Source organism: Sarcophilus harrisii, chromosome 3 (assembly GCF_902635505.1).
Source record: "Sarcophilus harrisii chromosome 3, mSarHar1.11, whole genome shotgun sequence".
In the NCBI taxonomy this organism is placed as follows: Eukaryota; Metazoa; Chordata; class Mammalia; order Dasyuromorphia; family Dasyuridae; genus Sarcophilus; species Sarcophilus harrisii.
Genome location: NC_045428.1, coordinates 466221659 through 466234512, shown reverse-complemented (window position 1 = coordinate 466234512; position 12854 = coordinate 466221659). Strand labels below are relative to the sequence as shown.

Below are 12854 nucleotides of genomic sequence, written 5' to 3'. Positions count from 1 at the left end.
TATTCTCCCTATCTTGTTGTGCCCAAGTAGTTCCTCATTTTTGTTTTTACTAGAAAACCAGTAAACCTGCTTCATATAGTTGTTTAAAATCATCTTGAGGTAGAGGCTTTTCTTTTCTCTCTCTCCCTACCTCACTCATGTTTGGCATCCTTAGCTATTTGTCGAGAGTTTGCATTTTCTAAATGTGGACTATTAAGAGGTTGCATAACTAGAAAGCACTGAGGAGGGTGCAGAGAGAGAGAAACAGAGACAGAGAGAGAAAAGAAAGAATGAGAAATATCATTTTTGCTTTGGGCATATGATTTTTAGGGAAAACAAAATCATTATACTGTTATTTTGTGTGCTACTCTAATAAATTGATGAATGAACACCTTGTTCTCAGCTAAAAGCTTTTACCTCTCAAGACAGTTTATGGGATCCAATGACAATGTCTTAATAAAGGTATTTGTCAAGAAAATTGGAGTTAAATTGAGTTGTTGACGCATTGAAAGCTAACACACAGTCAGGATGCAGAAAAATGGACAGAGTAGAACATTGGACCAGATCTAATAAAATTACATTTAATAGAAATAAATGTAAATTAGTCTTGTGATAGAGTTTAGAGAGATCACCTTCACAAATACAGATTCAGGGAGGCATGGTTAGGCAGCAGTTTGTCTAAAAACAGGCCTTGGATTTTAATGGGCTTTATTCTCCATATGAGTCAAAGATGTGAATTGGTAGCCAGTAGAGCTAGCTTAGGCTAACTTTGGAGAGAGCTGACTTCTGGGAGTTAGTAGCTAATAGTTGCACAGTCATCTCCTAGTCAGAGCATATCTGTATTATTGTATTCTCTTTTGAGCAACACATTTTGGGAAAACCATTGATAAAGTGAAGGTTGTTCAAAAGAAAACATATAGAAGAACGATAGAGAAAATCAAACACTGGGAAAATAGGTTGAGTTAGGGAGATGTTAAGACTAAGACTAAACTGGGGAAGAGTTGGGGGGGGGGGGAATAATAGCAGTCTTCCATATTCTTGAAGGGAAGTCATGTGTAAAAGAACGTGAACTTATTCTGTTTGGCCCTGGAGGACAGAGTTAGAAACAGTCATTTGAAGTTGCCAGGACACAGTATAGGTTTAATGTTTAGGAAAGATAGTTTCCAGTAGGATGGACTGCCTTGATAAAGTGTGGGTCCCCCTTTTTTGAAGTTCTTAAAGCGGAAGGGAAGTAACTATTTGAGCAAGCCTAGGTAAGGATTCTTTGGGGGACTATGGGTATGTAATATTTGAAAAGTTTGAGAGATATAGTTTCTGGGTAATTTAATCATTTTATTAATAAAGCTAACAGATTATTAATTATTATTAGTGTTTTTCGGAGGCAATTGGGGTTAAGTGACTTGTCCAGGGTCACACAGCTAGGAAGTATTAAGTACCTGAGATCAGATTTGAACTCAGGTCCTCCTGACTTAAGGGCTGCTGCTCTATCCACTGCACTACCTAGCTGACACTTGCTAATGCCCAAAACCCCTCATGGTGGTGAGCTCACGGTTCATATGTCCTGGTGGTGGTGATGGTGGGGTCCTTCCTTCTCAAAGAGGACATCACTTTGTTAGACTCGTGTTAAAGTGTGTCAAACTGGCTGATCAGACCAATACAAGCTTGGATTGCTCTGCCACCATGAATTTTTAGGATGGCTTCTCTAATTTTGAGCATCTTGAGCTCCTTTGGGCTAATTCCATTCTGCTTTGCTCATAAAGTACTGCACCCTCTTTGATGAGGGCACGCCATACTGGGCAGTCCTGTGCCTGTGCCATATGCAGGCTTTCCTGAGGGTGTCAGTCAATTCTGATTGTTAATGATGAATGAGAAGTGGGCTATATTACAGAAAGTCTTGAGGGTACCTTGGATCAAAGAAACTTAACAATTAAGTGTCTTGATCAAAGACATAATTTCTCTATCCCCTGACAAAAAGGAAAATACACATTTTTCTCAGATCTATAAACCTATAAACTCTAACCACAATGAGCTGAGATCTATCCATTAGCTTAAATCTGAATTTCTTTTACTGTCTTTGATTAGATCTTTAGCTTGGTTAAGTCTTCAGAGAAAGATTTCCCCACACTGGTTGATTTCCGGATGAGGAGGTAGAAAGGGGGAAAAACATTGTTCTTGATTCAATAATTAGTAATACCAAGAGAAATAATAATTTCTCTCAGGTTGGAGAAGATGGATTGCTGATGAGGTGAGGTACCTGACCCAATTCTGAAATATTCTGATTCTGTGAAATGGCTGCAGGGGTAGAGACAGGGTAGTTTAGCCCCTTCAGGAAAATTCTAGAAAGGAGAGGGAAAATATACACAAATAATTATTAATATAAAATAGTCCGAAAATTTAACATGGCAATTGTATGAAAGAACCACAATGAAAGGATGGATCATGGAGATCCCAGAGGAAATGATCATAACAACTAAGCAAAATGGGGGAAGATTTCATGGTGTGGCATTTGAATGGAACTTTAAAAACTGGACAGGATTTCATAGGCAAAAAAGGAGTGGGAGAAAGTTTTTCAGGGAAAGAGAATGGTGTAAAGAAAGGCACAGAATTGGAAAAGTGAATGTATGGAACTGCAGATGTAAGCAGAACCAAGAGAATAATGTGCACAATTCCTACAAGAAAGTAAATGAAAGAAATGATAAATCGAATTCTTAGAAATTTGAATGACCACTCATGACCCTAGACTATATATCAAATGCATTTCACTCCTTATGGCAGAAAACTGGGACACTACTAGGGGGCAGAGTGCTGAATACTCAGCCAGAAAGTTGTATTTGCTAAAGGGGTAGGGAGGAGAAAGGGGTTGGGTGGAAGGATCTATAAATGACTCCTATACATACAAAAAACATGAATAAAATTTTTAAATTACTTATTCTTATAGTGAAGAAAAAAGAACAAATAAAGAATAAGAATTTATCACTGTATTTTTCCTGGGATAAAGGATACTGAAATTAGAGATGGTCTAGCATTAATTCTTTTTTTTTTTATTTTAATAGCTTTTTATTTTTCCAAATAGTTTTGAATTTACCTTTGCAAACCATTGTGTTCCAAATTTTTCTCCTTCCCCCCATCTCTTTCCATGAACAGTAAGTATTGCAATATAGGTTACACATGTGCAATTCTTCTAGACATGTTTCCATATTCATCATGCTACACAAGAAAAATCAGATCAAAAGGGGGGGGGAAACCATGAAAAAGGAAAAAAAAATCCCAAGCAAATAACAATATTCCCCTGGTGCCTTCCCACCTCCACCCCCATGATAAAAATACTATACTTTCACCCACATTCAATCTCCATAGTTCTCTCTCTGGATGTGGATGGTACTTTCCATCACAAATTGCCTTGAATCATCTCATTGTTGAAAAGAATCAAATCCATCACTGTTGATCATCACATAATCTTCTTGTCCCAGCACTGATTCTTTACATAGACATGTCTTTAAAGTAGAAAAGAACATTTTATCCATCTACCTACCTTAGTAGAAATATCCCTAAAGCATATCTAAGGTTCCTTTTAATTCCATTTATATGATCTTGTGATAACCAACTCTTTCCTCTGTCCCTTTCTGTAGACTGTTATCTTTAATTTGCTCCTGAGTAGATTTCCCCTTCACAATGGAATATATCAGTGGCCAATTTCAGTTTTAAGGCTACTCCCATCTCCCTTTGTAAATTAATAAAAATAAAAGTTCTGTATACAACAAAATATTGACATTTTGACTTTTTTGTAGTAGTGAAGAATTGAAATAAAGTAGATGCCCATTGTTTGAGGATTAAGTTAATAGACCGTGGTATATAAATGTAAAGGAATAGTATTGTTCTGTAAGAAACCTTGAATATGATGACTTCAGAAAACCATGGAAAGACATGTGAACTGAAGCAAAAATGAAGCACAGATAGGAAAACCATATATGTGTATAATAAATAATGTATGTTTCTATACAGAAATGTATTCTCTCTATGTGTGTGTGTATATATGTATGTGCATACCTGAATGTGTGTATGTGTATACAAATGAATATAACATTGTTAATGGAAAGAGTGAGTGGACAAAGAACATTAGAAATTATAATGACCAAGCTTGACCCCAAAGAAGAGACATGGATGTGCGGGTTGAGTTTGTTGAATTTTTTATCTCTTCTTTTTCTCCTTTATTATAAAGGATGAGTCTGAAGGAGAGGATTATATTGGGAAATGTAGGCAATGTAAAAAAAAAAAAAAAATTAAAGAAAAGAAACTTGGGCCCAGAGAGGATCCTGCAGATTTTTGTCTTTCCACCTCTGGAAAGCAATTATTCTCATAATAATAATTATTATTAATAATACATCATTATGTTATATATAATAAATAATATTATTATTACTATATAACATAATAATTAGATAATAAATATTATTAATATTGATCTAATCTATTCTAATAAGAGCAATTGGGTAACCAGTGAACTAGGACTGATTAGATTAATTTATTTCAGATAAGTAGGTTCCTTAATGTGAGAGAGGATTTGGGTTAGATTCCTTCAAATACTAGACCTTGAGTTCCCTGTATCACAATTCATTTAGAAATCCATAAGCTTAATGTCCATCCGGTTTCTGTTACCTGACAGCAGCACAACTAAAAAGACTTGGTGGATTCTAGGATCTGTTTAGCCTAAACTCTTTATGTTCCCAGTCTTGGCTTTCTGACACTTCATACTTTCCTCCTTAGGTGTTTCTTCTAGGGAGACATATTCTTTTTTATTTGGGACTCCTCCTTAATGAATACTAATTATTTTTAAGATGGGAGGTGTGCTGAGACTATTATTAGGCTGTTTCCCTTTGGAATCATAACAGAATACCCACTAGTTAATAATTGTTCAGGTTAAATAACTATTACAGCTTTACCCTTTACTACTTTAATAAAACAGGTTTTTGGATGGGAAGACTCATTTCCTCCTCTTTCCTTCTCCCCCTCCTTTTTTTCCTTCTCCTCCCCCTCCTCCCTCCTCCTATCTCAAATTTCCTTTATCTCTTTCAGTTTTTCACCTGCAGGATGGAGGGTAGTGGTGATCATGGTAGAGAAAAGAGCAGAGATGATTAGAGTGTGAGGTTTGCAAGAATGAGCCAGAGGATGTGTCAGATGGTCCTTATAATTTCTAATGTTCTTTAGGGGAAATATGGCTGGATTTTGTGATTAGGCACTTGGTAGGCCCATCAATCAGTCAACAAGCATTTTATTTTTATTAAGGCCATTATGTCCTATACTATCCTAGGTGCAGAGGAGACAAACAAATAAAACATTCTCTGCTCTCAAGGATTTCATGTCCTACCTGGAAAGGCCTCTGTAAGCTCAAGCAATTGAAGTGTACTGTATGTATAAAATAATAACAATGTTGTAGGATGAACAGTTGTAAATGACTTTGCTACTCTCATCAGTACTTTGAAGGACTTATGATGAAAAATGCTATCCATACAAAAAGAAAGAACTGATTATGTCTGAATACAAATACAAAAACATACTTTTTTCTTAATTTTTTTTCTAGAGGATTTGTGTGTGTGTGTGTGGGTAAAATGGAAGGATCCATGTTTTCTTTTGCAACATGACTTTTTTATGGAAATATTTTGCATAACTTTATATTGCCGTCTCAGTGGTGAGGAGCATATAGGGAGGAAGGGAGAGAATGCAGAACCCAATCTTAAAAGCAAATGTAAAAAATGTTTTGCATGTAACTGGGGAAATAAAAATATTAAAACATGAGGAAAAAAGGATTTCACATCTTGTAGGTTAGAACACAAGTAACAAGAAAAAGCATTTGCAAATAATTAAAGAAATTGTGACAAAGGGGGCTTTAGTACCTTAAGAGGAGTTAGGAAAGGTTACTAATGGGTATGTTAGCTGAACTTTTAAATAAACTAGGATCCTTCAGTCTGCTCAAAGGCATGAAAATAAGATAGGAATGTTATAAATGAGATTACAGAGCGCATGAACTGCTATTAATGAAGTATCATTTATTAAATGCCTACTATGTACAAGGCATCTTGCTAAATGCTTTTGGGATACAAGGAAATTAAAAATAAAAAAAACAGTTCTTATTCTTAAGGAGTTCCCAGTCTGGTAGAGGAGGCAATATGCCAGCAATGATGCACAGACAAAATGCATACGGGGTAGATTGGGGATAATCTCCAAAGGGAAGCAGGATTTGAAAAGGCTTTTTTTTTTTTTTTTTTTTTTTTTCATCAGATGTTCCTTTAGCTGAGATTTGAAAGAAATCTAGTAAACTAGGAGTTGAAATGGAAAGGGACAGATTCCAGCCAAGGAAAACACGCAGGAGATAAACCTTAGTATGGGAGGAATAGCAAGGAACCAGTGTTACCAGATAGCAGAAGGGAATCATCTCCAAAAAGATCAAAGATGAATAATATAGAACAAATCAGGAAAGATGGATTAGAGGCAGATTCTGAAGAGTTTTTGACACTAAGCAGAAGAATTTGAATTTTACTGTAAAGCTCATAGGTCAGTAAAATTAACTGAGAAACAGAGAAACTGGATTAGACCTGTACTTTACTAACATCACTCTGAAAGTAACGTGGAGGGCAGATTGAAGAGTGGAGAGATGGAGGGACATCCTTTAGAAAGCTATTGAAGAAGTTCAGGTGAGGCTCTTTAACTAGATTGATGACTGTGAGTCTGAAAAGGAGAACAGATGTGAAAGATGCTTAATAAATCCTTGTAATTGTAAGAATTTGGTACAACATCCTAGTCACTGTTGATTGATAGAGTATTCATAACTTGGAAACTAATTGAATGTGTGAGGTAAGTGAGAGTGGGAAGGCATGAACTGCTCAAAAGTTGTAAAAACCTTAAATGATTTAGAAGGATAGATGATATCCTCAACTGAAATAAGGAAGTTCAGAAGAGGAGTTGGGTTTGGGGGAAAAGATGATGAGTTCTGCTTTGGATATTTTGAACTGATTTTAGTATTGTCCTTAACTTCCCAAATTTCCCCAAGTTGATTTACTTTCCTGTCAAATTTGGGAAACACCAAATTTGGTGTGAGGCTCATTGAGAGCACTGAGATCTGCCTTCAAATTCTGTAGAATCTTGGGCAACTCATTTAACTTTGTAAAACCTCCATTTCCTCCTCTGTAAAATGGGGATCATTCTTGTACTACAAATCACAAGGTGATTACAAACTTATTAGATAAGTGAGTAGTAACCCAGTATGGGTGTAGAAATCTACCTTAGCTTGCAGGAAAGTGTAAGGAAGGGAGTACGATGATAGAAGAAAGAGCATATTGGGGGAAGGGATAGCTAGAAGCAAAGCAGGGACAGGGTGAGAGAGAGAATGGAATATACAGGAGAGAAATACAATTAGCAATAGTATTTGTTAAAAGAATTTTGAAACAAGTTACTTATTTCTCAAATGTAGAGGGAGCCGAGTCAAATTTATAAAATATAAGAGCCATTCCCCAGTTAATAAATGGTCAAAACATATGAACTAAGCCCAAAGAACTATAAAATCTTCATATCCTTTGACCTAATAATACTATGATTAGGCATGAATTCCAAAAGAGATTTAAAAAAAAAAAAAAAAAAAAAGGAAAAGGACCTATATGTACAAAAAAAATATGTATAATAGCTCTTTTCTCAGGGCAAAGAATTGGAAATTGAGGAGATGCTCATCAATTGGGAAATGGCTGAATAAACTGTGCTATGTGGTGGAATACTATTGTTCTGTGGGAGATGGTGAGCCCTTAGAAAAACCTGGGAAGACCTCCATGAGATGATGCAAAGTGAAATGTTCTGTGAACAAAATAATGGTAATATTGTAAAATGATCAACTGTAAATGGCATAACTATTCTCAGCAATACAGTGGCACAAGACAACTCCGTAGGACTTAACAATGAAAAATGCTATCCATACCCAGAGAAAGAATTGATTGTGCCCAAATACAGATTGATGCACACACACACACACACACACACACTTTTTGGGGGTTGGGGGGGGTGGGAGAATCTGTTTTCTTTTACCACATGACTTTTATAGAAATGTTTTTCATGACTTCAACATGTGCCTTCTCAGTGAGGGAAACTGGGAAGGAAGAGAGAAAAATCTGAAACTCAGTATTTTAAAAACAAATGTAAAAAATTGTTTTACATGTAATTGAGGAAAATAAAAAATATATATTTTTAAATTTTCAGTTCAAATCCATTGGGGGAAAAAGATAAAGTAATAGCAATTGTTATTATTATCTTGTACTGCCCAACTAAGTATCAGAACTAATCTAGATCAGGTCAAACCCAGGACATCTGCCTCAGTTGGCAGTGAATTCACAGGACTCTTAATAAATCCTATGTTAATAGATCCTCCTTTACTTTAATGATATTATGAAGATATAGGAGAAAATGCGAATTAAATGAAAGTTGTCTTTGTATTCCTAATTCTCTTTTTCATGTTGCTATAAACCCAGTACCTTTATGTTCTCATCCTCCTTCCCCCCAGCTTCTCCCCCCACATCTCTGTCTGTCTCTCTGTGTGTATCTTTCTATCTCAGTCTCTACCTCGCTTTCTCTCTCTAAATAATTTCATCCTCTTTTAACAGATGTATTCCGGGAAGAACCTAGAACTCATTGACACTAAAGGGTAATTAACTCCTGACAGCTTAAATGGTAACCTTTCCTTAGATTTATTTGTATTTACAGGGATCAAAATCTTAACCTAAATAACAAAGCTCTGTAGGGATGGAATTTTAGTCATTTCATGCCAGAGGTATAGGGTCATTATGGGGGGAGGGGAGGGAGACTGTTGTGGAGAGGATGAGATTGGGGACCTTCTCAGCACTTCTGAAATCATGTTTTGTAGATGGATAGTTGTCCTATGCTGGCATAAGGCTGTGTTCATAGAGTTGTTTTCCAGGTCCTTTGTCTGAGGAAACCCCTCAGAGAAAACCTGGGTGGGCAGGGGGATGGATGAGTAAGGCAATAATTGCCTTTCTCTGAAAACCACATGCCATAAACCTTCAGGACTCATTTCCTTGTCATCCCCAGGATTTGCCAGTTTGGGAAAGGACCTTCTCTGATTCTCACTTGACAGCTCATAAAAGCATTCTCTCCCTCAATATTTCTGCCATCAACCGGAATATGTAATTAACTTACTGCAATTTAGCTTTGAGATGGATTTTCCTTTTTAGGGATGCCATAAACAACTATGCCTATGATCTCTGGGTCGTTAATGAAGTTTGTGTTGTAAGGGGGGGAAAAAAGAAAAACCTTAGTGAACACTGTGGAAAGTAATTAGACTTGGCAAGACCTACCCTGACTTTGGGGCAAGATATTTACCCTCTAATAGCCTGTTTCCTTATCTGTAAAATGGATTTAATAATAACAGTAATATTTTGCTCACAGGTTTGAGGTTCAAATGAAATAGTATATGGAAAGCACTATATACATGTCAGGATTTTTGTTGTTTGGTATTTAAGGAACTGCTTCACTGTAGTTCCTATATCCAGAGGACCAGGGATTTTTTTTTTTTTTTTTTTTTTTTTTTTAGTGCTGGCTAATTTTCCTTTTTCCCTTAAGGGAACAATTTTGCTGACAAGGTATATATATTTGTCTAGTGGTCTTGGCTTTGCCTGTCAATAACAGAGTGATAAATATTCAATACTTGATTTTGTCAAAGACTTCTTTGCAACAGTTCAACCATTTTTTTTTTTTTTTTTAACTAAATGAAATAACAGATTCAGATAAGGAAAACATGCACAGTGATGGGCAGAGGAAGAATGTCTCGGGGTAATAATAATACATAGTTTTTATAGATCTTTTATGGCTGTGACCTCATTTGATAACTTGATCCAGGCCTGTGAGTTAGGTAAAACTGAGAATATTATCTCCAGTAGTTAGAAAACAGTCATTAAAAGGTTATGACTGTTTTTCTAAGGTCACACAGCTAATGAATAACAGATTCAGGATTAGAGTACAGGGTCTCCTTCCTCCATAGCCTCTTAATTATAATATTTATCTATAGAATGGGAGTGTGAAAAGTTGTATACATTATCTTTCCAGAATTCCTAGCTGATTGGGAGAGTTGCTTGAGTCTCTGGTAAGTTCAATAAACTAGCATATCTCAGAGGTAACATGGGTTCATTTCCAAACCACCAAAATAAAGTAAATATCATAAAAAAAGAGAGTGACATGAATTTTTGGATGCCAAAGTGCATATAGAATTTGTTGTGTATTCTTTGTTTTTGAAGAAGACCAATGACATCAGGAAGGTGATGTCTATAAAAGTTATATTTACACTGTGCTGTAATCTGTGAACTATGCAGTAGTATTATGTCAAAAACAATGTCCATATCTTAATTAAAAATGCTTTATTCCTAAAAAGTGTTAACCTTCACCTGAGCTTTCAGAAAGTTGTAATCTTTTTGCTAGTGGAGAGTCTTGCCCCCCTGTTGATGACTGCTGAATTATGAGAGTGGTGATTGCTGAAGGTTGGGTTGTCTGTGGCAGTTTCTTAAAATAACATAGCAATGAAGTTTGTTATATCAATTGACAACATTTTACTTGAACACTTAAGAGTCATTGCAGGGTTGTGTCTCAAGGAATAGGAGGCCTGAGGAGAGAGAGAATCAGGGGACCAGTAAAGGAAGCTGTCAGGCCATATTGCCACAAGGAGACGGACTATGTCTTTATGGGCCAGGTTGGAAAGAACTGGTCCTGGGTGTAGGGGATTGGGGGGTGGCAGAAAGGTGGAGAATAGAAGAGAGAATTCTGTTGGCATAATAGATAAGAGTTCTTGGGCTTATCGGCCTGTCCATTGGCAGTTGGTCTTCATTTGGTGGTGGTAGAGATGAGGGCAGGCAGCTAGAAGCCAGTAAAAACTGAGTTGAAGCTAATTGTCTAAGACCTCAAGCCCTTTTATAGGAAATTATACTTATTTTTCTTATTTCTTCCCTTTTTTTTTGACTTGTCATCTGTGAAATAGATTATCGTCATTACCAAAATACTTGAGGTAGCTGATTTTCTCTTAAACTGCCATAGAATAAAGAATTATTGGTTGATACAGAGCAGTTTGACATTTACCTGGAAATAAAGGACATAGGAGACAGCTAACTAGGTGGCTCAGTGGAATAGGTATTGGACCTAGACTCAGAAAGACCTGAATTAAAATCCAACTTCAGACACTAACTAGCTGTGTGACCTTGAGCAAGTCACTTAACCTGTTTGTCTTAAGCCCTTTGGAGAAGGAAATGGCACACTACTTCAGTATCTTTGCCATGAAAACCCTATAGACAGCATGGTCCCTAGAGTCACAAAGAGTCAGACATGACTGAGGGACCCACCAACACAACCAAAAAGGACATAGAGCTGGACTGTTTATAGTTAACTGAGTTCTCTACAGACCTTTCCCTCGTTTCTTGCTTCTCTACTTTCAGAAAGGAACAGTTTTAGTTGTAGGCTATTCTAAATCCTGTGGTCCTTGGCTTGCCAACTTTTTAGGGTATCCTAAGTTAAAGGGGCTTGCTAGATTGGGTCAGAGGTAGCTCCAAAGCCTTTCCAACTCCAAGAGTCTAGGAGGCATTCACTGACCCCAGCATGTGTGTGCAGCCGCAGGTGATGGAGGAGAAGGGGTACCCATGGCTCTTGTCTTTTTATGGGAGAAGGCACCTGTGTCATTGGCAGGTATTTAACAAAGTCACAAGTCACATCTTTCCTAATTTCCCTGGCATTTCTTCCTGGCTCTTTTGGTAAGCTGGGGGAAAAAAAAAAACAAAACATTATTGCTAAATACCATGGACATAAAACGAAGCAGCTGCATGTGATGAACCAAAGAGCAGAGGGTTTGCAGCTAGCTCTGCAGTGCTGAATTTATGTTTCCTCTTACCTAAGACGGCTTTCTTCTTCACATATCAAGTGTGGGAGCTTTGCCAGCCACTCTTCTGTTTAATGTTATGATGATGACACTAGGAAGAGAAGAGATGGCAAGGTTTTATTTGAGGTTTGGTTTTTTTGTTTTTTGTTGGTTTTTTTCCTGCCTTTTATTTGTCATGTTTCTCTGTATTCCTGATTTTAAAAAGATAGAGGCTTTTCAGTCATCTTCTTAGCTATTCTCTTTTAAAAAATGATCTGAAAGACCTTGTTGAAGGAAGTTTTTCTCTGGGTATTGTTTGGGGTTTTTTCTTTTTTTCCAGTACAGGTAGTTATGGTATATTGAAGAAAAGTAGGTATGGAGTTAGAAAGAAAGCAGAATTCGTTTATTTCCATTCCAAGGAAAAGTCTCTTTGGAGAAACTATTCATACTTTTTTTTTTTAATACTGTTTGCTTTATAACATTTTTTGTTTATCAGAAATATATTTATTGATAGCAACATCAACACTAGATTAAAATTGGATCCCATCTTTCTAGGATAGTCATACTAAAACTGGGCTTTGGGTATTATTCCAGGGGATAGTGACCTTGTAGATGACCCTGTATACATAATTCATTTGAACTCATAATGAAATTATTAGGACTTCTATATTTTCAGTCGAGTCTACCTTAGTTAACATTGAAATCTTGTGCCCCCTGTTAATATCTCATATTAGAACAGAAGTAATTGTATAGACTCCTTCAAAGATGTATTATGTCACTGTCCCCTATATACATGTTCTGCATGGGAGATCCTGTCCTACCATGGCTGATGAGGGACCATGGCTCATGCAATCTTGCTCTTAGAGCAGTTCTTGGAATGGGAAATTGCTTCATTGAGGGAAAAGCTTGACTTTTCCCATAGCTTTTCTGTTATTCTGTACTTTGGGTGTAAATTTATGCTAAACTCAAATTCCTTGTATGAGTAATT

The 12854-nt window shown here is 36.5% G+C and overlaps 1 protein-coding gene and 1 long non-coding RNA gene across 3 annotated transcripts in view; one reads left to right on the top strand and one right to left on the bottom strand.

Moving 5' to 3' along the window:
• SMCO4 (single-pass membrane protein with coiled-coil domains 4) overlaps positions 1–12854 on the top strand; it is a 92243-nt gene that overhangs the window by 63846 nt on the left and 15543 nt on the right. The window lies entirely within an intron of this gene.
• The window catches only part of LOC116422499, a 39448-nt gene that overhangs the window by 12149 nt on the left and 14445 nt on the right, over positions 1–12854 (bottom strand). The window contains exons 2-3 of one of the 2 annotated variants that reach the window (XR_004233180.1): positions 11900–11978; positions 11605–11767 (exon numbers count right to left, since the gene is read on the bottom strand). This is a non-coding gene — a long non-coding RNA (uncharacterized LOC116422499). The remainder of the gene's footprint in view (positions 1–11604; positions 11768–11899; positions 11979–12854) is intronic. The other variant, XR_004233181.1, reaches the window with a different exon arrangement.